This window comes from Alligator sinensis, unplaced genomic scaffold, assembly GCF_000455745.1.
Source record: "Alligator sinensis unplaced genomic scaffold, ASM45574v1 scaffold565_1, whole genome shotgun sequence".
In the NCBI taxonomy this organism is placed as follows: domain Eukaryota; kingdom Metazoa; phylum Chordata; order Crocodylia; family Alligatoridae; genus Alligator; species Alligator sinensis.
Window position 1 is genome coordinate 1292036 of NW_005842234.1, and position 10142 is coordinate 1302177.

At 43.9% G+C, this 10142-nt stretch overlaps 1 long non-coding RNA gene across 1 annotated transcript; it reads right to left on the minus strand.

Annotated features, from left to right (window-relative positions):
- Positions 1-725: 725 nt before the first annotated feature.
- Positions 726-3749, minus strand: LOC106722380. The gene is made up of 3 exons (XR_001358312.1): positions 3675-3749; positions 1569-1631; positions 726-1112 (listed from the first exon to the last, which is right to left on the minus strand). It is a non-coding gene; the product is annotated as an uncharacterized LOC106722380 (long non-coding RNA).
- Between the last annotated feature and the right edge of the window lie 6393 nt (positions 3750-10142).

The following is a 10142-nucleotide window of genomic DNA, read 5'->3' on the forward strand; positions in this document are numbered from 1 at the left end:
TACACACTTGCTAGTTTACTTTGCTCCTGTTTTCACCCTCCTTTGTCTTTATTTTCTTTTCCTCTTATGATTGTGGTTTAGCTCATTCATGTTGTAGAATGTAAGACATATTGTTTATTAGTCTATTTTTGTTTCATCTTTGTTCATGATGTTTGCTTTCAGGCAGGAAATGCTTGGGGATTTTTTTCTTGCCCCAGACATTTCTTATCACTTCCTTTAAAAAAAAAGGTCTTGCATTTGTTTCATGACTGTTTCATACTGCATTAGGGGACTCAATCATGACTTCCTCTGCCGGTGTTCTTCAATGCATTTGTTTACTTTATTCTGATGTGACATCACTTTGTTTCCCCCCCCCCACACCACATTATTCCTAATCCTAACCCATTTTGTTGCCATGTGCTGGCAGAACAGATTGCAGATAGCAACAGATTCTTAGCAAATCATTCCCTTGTTAACGTGTATTCCCTCCTCAGAAGCAGGTAAGTATCAATGGTACTAGAACAACTCTGACATCCATGTGACTACTTGTATGGGTAAGTGTTTATTGGAGTGAGTGAAAGTTCCATAAGGACCTCGTGTTTTGACAGCAAGGCAAGAGAACTTAGAAATGAAACCACTCAGCTCTATTTGGAAGAGAGATTAGTAACAAAGGCCTGCAGGTATTTCATTCTTGTCTATTTATTCAGTACATTTTGCTGGGGTTCCCTACCTTCAGCTTTACCTGGTATAATTCTCTTGACTTTAAATGGAGAGAAGCAGAGTCTTGTTTTACAGTAGCATGAAAGGAGAAGCCAGTGGTTTACGAGTCTAGACCTCTTGCACTTCTTTGATATATGCACAGCTTATTACCATGGATTTGCATGCAAAAGCATTCAAATATGAACAGCTACATCCAGGTAGCAGAATAGTTACAGCAGTGTCTGACCTCCAGTATTTGAAGATAACTATAGAAAAAAAAGCCTGCAGCAGCACCATTAAGATCAGTCCATGGTATAATATAATGTGTTGTACAATACTGCGGTTAAATGCAGATCAGGAAAGGAAGTTCCAGGTGTTGACATCTTAAGAATGAGTCATATGATGGCCTATTTTGTTGTTATGTCTGGAGAGGGCTTTAAAAAAAAAAAAATACAAAGCTTTCAATGGAAGATGGGGACGTTTTCATGAAAACATTTTTCAGAAAAGTAATTGTGATTTCCAAAAGCTTTCAAGTTATAATAAAAAGGATTTTTCATCCAAGTTTTGTAAAAACGCTTCCTTGATTTTCTAAGTATATTTTCAAATATACTTGGTTTACATAGGTCAGTCAATAACATCACAGAACTAAAAGCTGCTATTGAGTCTTTGCTCTCTGCACAACCTTAGGGTTTCAAGGAAGCCACACCAAGAATGGAGCTTCATGTTTGTTGTTTTTACACCCATCTAATAAAAAAGGCAAATAATTTCACCCAATAAGAGACAAAGTAGCATATAAAACACCGACTAGAATATTATAAAATCAGAAAAACTCCTCCTCCAAAACTTCAAATTCAAAAGCAATCCATCACACCTCACTCCAATCTACTCACCCACTTTTGACCCGATGGAGCCCCTGGCCCATACCAGCCTCACCTTCCAGCTTCATTCTTCATCTCCATCAAAGAAAACAAACAAACAAACCATTATTTCTCCATATTCCATCCCAACCCACATCCACTCCCTTTTCATTCTCTCTCTCTCTCTCTCCCCCCCCCAAAGAATAATGCTAAAGGATGACCCAAGGCAGCCCAGTCTTTATAGAGCCTGTAGCTTAGCTAGGCCCCTCCCCTTTCCAGCATAGGGATGTGGTGCTCACTCAGTCCATTCTGTCCTTGGCCCCAGAGTTGGGGGTAGGGACAACAACGTTAGCAACCCCCATCTGGGGAGATAGTCATTAGAACACTCACCCCAGATGTAGAGGATGCAAGTTCTATTTCCTCCTGTGCCCAAAGGAAATCACACCCACATCTCCTGCTTCCTGCCCAAACCACCAGGCTACAGGTTAATTTTAAAAGCAAGTGGCAGAGAAGAAACTCTCCACTTTTCTTGTCAAGTTGTACCACTTTGCAGAAAAGAATTTAAACATTGTTTGGGCCAGAAGAGTGAAAAAAAACACACACAAACCACACACCATGCAAAAGTTAGAATAATTGGTGTTGCCTAGCAAACTCACTTGGGAAGGGGTATACCTAGGTTCCAGGCCCTGCTTCAGTTTTAAACATTTTATGCACAACATCTACTGGACTTCTGAATAAGCAGGTCTTAATTAACCTTTAAGTGTTCCACATGCTCTTCAGACCCGATCTCTTATTTCCAGTCTCAGCTTGGAGGAACTAATTAAGCTTGGTTCTACCTGCTATTATTTCCCCCACAAAAAAAGCTTCCAGTACAGTAGATCTCTAGGGAACTTATCATAGCTGGCTGCCCAAAGCAAAAGCCTTTTTGTTAATGATGGATGACAGTTGTGGGGGATAAGATTATTAAAGAGAAAGAATTCATGATTCTGCAGTCATAGAAGTCAGCAGGGACAGGTCATCCATTTGGGACATGTTTCTTAGCCCTGATCAACCATGTAAGAACTATGTTCTTACCTAGAAAAGATTGGAAGTGGAAGATCATTTTGATTTAACGCAGAAATCCATCAAGTTGCAGAGAATTCATTTTGACCCAGTGAATTTGGTTTATAGTTTTCCTGTGTTTAGCAGGAATATATTGTAACACCTATAATCATACATGCACTTTCTATTGTCAGAGGCCATGGATGTAGTCACATAACACATTGCCCTCAAAAATAGAAGAGTAGCTCAGGTAGAGCTCTGCACCAATACAATTCATGCTGCTTCTACTGCCTGAACTAGCTCAGGCATCTCCAAACAACACTACATTATGTCAGAGTAGTAGCCCTGCCTGCACTGGCCTCTCAGAGTCTCACCCTACTGCTTTTCCTTAAAGCAATTACAATTGGCAAGACTGCCTTCCAAGGCCAATGCACTCCGGGCCTTCCGCCTAGTTCTGCTCCTCCTCAAGCTCAGCTCTGCCCTGAACAGGGCTCCTCTTTTCTCCCAGTCTTGGCCCACTTGACTCGGGGCTCTAACCCTAAGGTACACAGCCTCTGTCAAGGACTCAGACCTTGCTGGCTTTAACTACCTTATGGGCTACAATCATGGCCCTTTGCTACTCCCATAGCCACACCTATGCCTCACAGATGTTACTCTGCCCTCTTGGGCACCTAGTCCTCTAGCACTGCCCTCTCATGCTCCAGGCTCCCTGCCTCTAGTCTCCCCTGCCTCTCTCACACTGGGCCCCTGGCCCTTTGGCTCTAGTCTACCCTGCCTCTCTCACACTGGGCCCCTGGCCCTGTAGTAGGTTCAGCCCACCCCAAACCCCTGACTCCACAGAGCTGTTATCTCCCACTGCTTAGCTTCAGCCCCACACAGCCCACCAGATCCCAAGTCTTTTCAGGGCTCACTTACTCTCTTTCTAGCCCTCACCTCTTCTACTTGCATGGTGCCTCCAGGCCCACCCACCCACCCGTATAGCCACTACCCAAATCTCTAGTGTTATGCCAGCTAGCAATCAAAGATAAACCCCTCCTGGGTTTCAAGCAAACTCCTTTCCTACTATAGCTACTGTCTCTCAGCAGTTTCTCTAGGTACCTGTGTTGCCTGGTGTCCCTTCCTTCACAGTATAGGATCCACCTTCAACAAAAGGCAGAAACAGAGCTCTTTAGCTTAGGAGCCAGGCTTTTAGTATTCTGGAGCACCATCCCTTTTGATCACATGACTCCACCTTGCCCAGGGGTTTCCAATCAGCCCAATACTCAGTTTGCTTTGGTTTACTGCAATCACTGAGCTGCAATCATTTCCCTCTTACCTGCCTGGAGCTCTTTCTGCCTATGCCCATGCAGCTAGCACTCCTGTAGTCCCCGCATTGCACTTTAACTCCTAACTGTGGCTTCCCCTGGTTGCTTACTTTGCAGCTGACTCTTGTTCAACTACCTACCTGATTGTAACTCTTTGGTGCTGGTTTCCCAATCTTCATGTAGCAGGGGCTAGGGGACACTGCTACAGCTATGTAGATACAACCTAGATAAAAGAAACAAAAGACACAGGCAATCATGATTGCATCCAAGCTGACCAAACAAGAATTTATGAACATCTGTGATAAAGTCAAAATTTCAATACTGAAGTTTGAAGTTAAATAGCAAAATTCTGAGAGATTTTGAGCAAAATCCAAAATATATTTGATCAGTTGTCTTCTATTTGTATAAGAGGAGAAACATAATATCATTGGGAGTCACCACTAGGTAGTATTTCTTCCTAGTACTGCTTATCTTGCTACCTATATGTTACACCCAAACAAAACATTACGCTGCAGCATACTAAACAATGACAGTGCCTCTGATGCTTGCTATAACCTCAGTAATGCCAACTCTCATGAAATAGTTGCAAGACTCCCAATTTCCAAATTAAATTAAGCCTAACTTGCAATCTCAGGATACTACCCTCAAATCTCAGGATTTTCCTTCTGACACATGTAGAAAGCAGCTACCTGGTAAGTCTGTGGAGGGGAAGGGGCTAGGGGGAAAGGGAAAGGACATGCAGGAGGGCAGATTGAGGCCCCCATGGTGAAGGATGGAGGGAGGGAGTGGGGCAGGGGCTTGGGTGAATGGGGCCTAGGCTGGAGTGGGTCATGTGCAGGCAGCTCATCCAGAGTGTGGGGGCAGGTGCAGCTCCGCCCTGTAGTGCGCACCCCTGGTTTGTGTGAGGGGCAGAGGTGGACTGCCCGCACTTTGTGCCCTGCTGCCTTTGTTGCCCTGGGAGCTCAGCCATGCAATGCCATTGCCACCCGCTGGGTGGGCAGGGGGCATGGGGTGCACTGGCCACACAGTGTGTCCTCTGCCCACCCAGCAGCAGAAAGCACAGTGGTGCTGCATGGCTGAGCTCTCAGGGCAGAGCCCCGAGCCCATAGTGGGCAGCCCATCTCTGCCCTGTGGGCAACACATGCCCGCTATACCTCCCCTGGGGGTGCACACAGCAGAGAGGATCCACACCCTCCCCCCACCCCATGCCTCTGGATGACCTGCCCTGGCACTGGGGCTCCATTCACCCCGACCGTGCTTCTACCCCACTCCCTCCCTCACCATGGGGGCCTTGATCTACCCCCTTTCCCCGCCTCTACCCCTCCACTTACCATCTGGGTGCTATCTGTGTGCCTGTGTCTCTGTGTGTGTCTGTGTGTCTGCTTCTTACTCCCAAGCCACAGCCTCCCCCAGCCATGCTACTGCCTCTCACTCCTGGCCCATAGTACCCTACATCCTACCAGGGTGTGTGGGGACCCTCTCCGCCCAGACTGCAAACCCCACACACACATCCACAGCCCCCCACACTTTCACAAATAACTCCCCTGCACACACACTTAAAAAATATCAGCTCATGATTTACATGCCAATCTCTTGAATTTTTTAAGAGTTCATCTCTTGATTTTTGGCACAGTGGGTTTGGCAATACTATAACCTCACAATCCTGCAGGCTGCTCCAAATGTTACACCAAGGATTCCAGTGTCAATATCAGTGCACCATTTTGAAAGCAGACCAGACAATGTCTTTGACTGCACCAATGGATTACATCTCTGTTGCTTCTCTGGAAGTGACTGGACTACAACTTCAGAAGAGATTCCAGATTCAGACTAGAATTTTACAGCTCTGATCCATCCCTTGAAAAGATCTTTGAAGTCATATATTCCAACACAATGATCATTTCTCCAAATAAATTTTCAGATTTTTCTTTCCAGTAACTTTAAATGAGCTAAGCAGTGGCACCAAACAGCAGCTTCCCTTGGAAGACTATTCCCCAGTTTCACCAATTTCATTGCGTAGAATTTTTCATCATATATATGTCATTTCCCTTTCTTGTTTCATTGCATTACTCATAGTTATAATGAGGGCTCCCGACTGATTGCAACAGTGTGCTGCTTTGTTCCATTGTTAGACCAACAGATAAACATATAATCCAAATAAAAATGATAAAGCTCCCCTACTAATTCAAATGGTTTTAAAGTTACTATTTAACATTAACTGCTATGAAGGAGGAAGTAAAGTAATGAGAGGAGCTCAGATATTATGAAAAACCTTTAAAAATGAGAACTAAATTAAATATGGGTTAGTAGTTGTACTAGTTACAGAATGAACAGCATATTGTATGTGCTGTGTTAGAGGTATGTTATGAATAACAAAAGCACTGGAGCATTTACATATTTGTTTTCAGAAATCCTGGCAGTTGGATTTCACCATTCTGTGCCTCTTAGCCAGAATCACTAAACAGTGGTACATATGGCTTCTGAAGTACCATATGCCATAAAAAACGTTAGCTGATGCCTATACAGATACAACATGCTATACTCCTTATTTAGATTTTTTGCAGTTTTGAACAAAGAATATTAGATCACACAAAACATTGTGCAAGCAGTATGCAGTAAAGTAATACGGTGCGGTCAAAGACAGCCAATTAAAAGGAATCGAATGATAGTTTCATGAATTACAATGCAAACAGTGTGATAATCATATCAAACAGCAATAGTATTTTTCTCTTTATTACAAGGTGGCAGTGTTTCCTAATGCTTAAAGCAAAAAAAAGGTTATAAGAAAGTTTCTTTTGCTACACTATTCCCAGCTCCATTTTTATGTCAAGACCCAATTCAGAAAAACATTTACGCTTATTTTTATGCTTCTGCTTAAAATGCCATGGAGGTCAGTGGGAGTTTAGTACATGTGTAAGCATTTTTTGCCTATCTGAAGCTTCATTTTAGGAGCATTATTTAATCAGTTAATCTCCTAAAATGCTTTAATCTATCTGTCTGAAAAATGGGAAAAATAAATAATGTTCATCTCATGGGAGTATTAAAAATTAGATTCAGCATTTTATACATAAGCTACTGCATTGTCTCACATGCCACACACCTACAAATATGAAACACAACTTGTTTTTGAAAGGCAGAATGTAGAAAAAAAGATTTTTCTAGAGTTGTGGCTGACTCTGGGCATGTCTACATGTGAACATTAATGCAAAGCAATACATTTCACTGCTTATCATGCCAAAGTTTATTGCTCCCAGGCACCATGTTTACATGTGCACCTGGGACTGCAGCATGTTGAATCAAATCAGAGCAGCCCCGGCTGGCAGAGAGCTTGGGGGGTCAGCTACCCAGCCCAGGGCTGCACTGACCTGGCTCAACATGCTGTGGAGGGGCTGGTTGGGGCATGAGGGTGCTTCAGTGTGTGGCTAGCTGGCAGGCAGCTTCTGCATTGAAGCACCTTCCTGCCCCAGCCAGCCAGGTCAGTGTCTACATATGGGCTGCTACACACAAAAAAGCTCTGCAGCAGGATAATACTTGTATTTACAAGTACTAACCTGCTGAGCAGTTTATTAGTTTCCTGCAGTCTAATAGGGCACACATGTAGACACTGAGATGTTTACTGCAGAGCTAATTAAGCAACTCCACAGTGATGTCTTGTGTAGATGTGCCCTGTGTGACAAAAAGTACTCGTGGAAACATAGAGTGTTCAGGAAGTGTGGTTTCCGGGACATCCTGGTATCACGGACTTTCCTGTGATGCCACGTTTCCAGGATGCTGTGGGCACATCTCCATATTGCCCTATGGTGACATTGTTACTGTGCCATGCTTTAGTACTTCCTTTTGGAAGTAGCGTGGCGCACAGTTACTTTTAGCTGTTACTTCGCTGTAGCGGCACACTAAAATGGGGGAGCATGCTGCTACTGTGAAGTAGCTGCTGGGCATGTGTAGACTCATGTGATCACTACATCACCATAGCATACCATATGGTGACATTGTGCATTGCTACGGCAATGTAGGGCAATGTGTTAATATGCCCTATGTTTCCAGTAGGACTTACATAAGGCCCCCTGCCACTTGCTAAGTCTGTAGTAATTTTTTTATGTCTTTACAGTAAATAGTTCTTTATATAAATTCCTGTAAATAACAAAATGTATCCACACCACCTTCATCAAGATACTACAGACTGGATGCAGCAGCTCACTTGCCATTTCAGGCACAAGCAACAGAGCTCAGACTGTAAGAGGGTTATTTAACACTGAATTCTGCCCCTTGAGCTTACAGGCTCACAGAGAAGCAGCATCCTTTTTTAAACAAGCAGACACTGTGCTCTTATGGCTGCCTATTGCCCCTGCCTTTCTTCCCATAAGGAAAAAAAGAGCCTCCCCATTTAAGACACACCACAATTTGGGAGGGCTGATTCTGGCGGGGAAGGTACATGTGGCATGCATTCAATCCAACATGCTTCAATTCCATGAAATACTTTTAGATCTTCAAATGAAATTTTCTATCTACATGCTTAACATCAGGATGCAAACTATACAGCAGGGGCGCTCAACTCATTTGACCTGAGGAGCTGGATGAATGGCATAGTGTCAGTCTGTGGGCCAGATAAGTGGCATGGGATTGGTCTGCAAGCCCTATCTGGCACACAGGATTGGTCTTTTGGCTTAGTCTGGTATACAAAGCTACATGATCCAGCCTGCAGGGCTCCCTACAGATCCAGAAATGTGGTAGGATGAACACTGACTATATTAACCGCCCCAGAAACAGAAGCAGGGGCAATTAGCACTGCCACTGGTCCTCTGCTGCAAAGTTCTGGACCCATAGGAGCCCTTCAGGCCAAATGATACAGTCCCATGGGCCAGATTTTGGTCACCTCTGCGATACAGAAAAAGGAGCAATGGTCTCAAGTTGCAGCAAGGGAAGTTTAGGTTAGATATTAGGGAGAACTTTCTCACTAAGAGGGTAGTAAAACACTGGAACAAGTTACCAGAGAGATGGTGGACTCTCCATCGTTGAAGGTTTTTAAGATCCAGCTAGACAAAGCCTTGGCTGGGATGATCTAGTTGGGGATGGTCCTGCTTTGAGCAGGGAGTTGGACTAGATGACTGCCTGAGGTCCCTTCCAACCCTAATTTTCTATGATTCTATACTATAAGTTATGAAACAGAAATCAAAACTGAAATCACTTTAGACCATTTATACACTGAGAAACATAATCCTGATTCATTACATTCAGGGGTGGCACATATGGCCTGCAAGCTGAATCAGGCCTGGGAAGCATGTGTCTGGCTTGTGGGGCTCCTAAAGGGGCTGGGGAGTTGGGAGTAAGGGAAGTGGGAGCAGGGCCTGCTGCCAAAATAGCTGAATGCAGCTCTCTTGGGGCCCCATGTCGGTGATGGGGTTGAGCAACATCTGTATTAACCCCTGCCACTGCTACAAGATCTGACCAACAAAGAGCCCTGCAGTCTGGATCTGGACCAGGGGGTTGGGTTGTGTTGAGTTTAATACCCTTGATCATATCTCTATGATATGTCTGAAATAGACATGAAAGTTCAAAAATCATACATAACTATAGGCCCCGATCCTGCAAGCAGTGATGCAAGAAACGTGAAGACCTTTCTCTGTATGTATAGCCACTAAGCTCATGGTGCCTGTTCATATGCATAAAGGGCTGGACATTGATCCCAAATATGAGAAACTGATCCCAGATCAGCAGCAATCAGCTTCCTGATCAGGGCTAGTGTTTACAAACTGTGCAATTGTAATGGTCCCCAAACTCACTGGCCACCCACTGCCACTGCTAATAGCAGTCTAAGGAGTATTTAGGACACTGTCATAGATTGTTATTTACTCTTTGTACTCAGTTCTTTATTTTTTCCTTTTCTTTCTTTTATTCCATTTATACTCTTTTCTTTTCTGCTTTCCTATTCCTTCCTCCTGGAATTTTGCCTTGTACTCAAGTTGCTGAACTAAGCTATTATATAAAACAGCTGGGGGCACCAGCTTCACCAGCAGCATGTTAAAAGATGCAATGACTGCATTTTATGAGGGACCTGATGGTGTCAGTGTTTGTATTAAGGGAGCTTTGAGCACATTTACTAGGTCAGATCTCTCAGGGGACTTGGGAGACTGCAGTACCTAGTTTATGGGTGAGCTAGGTGCCAATCTGCTTAGACCAGGACTGTCTTGGGTATGCATAAAAAAGAGAACTGCAAACACCCAGGGAATTTCAGTCAAAAAGAGAGACACCTAGTGAGACAAGGATG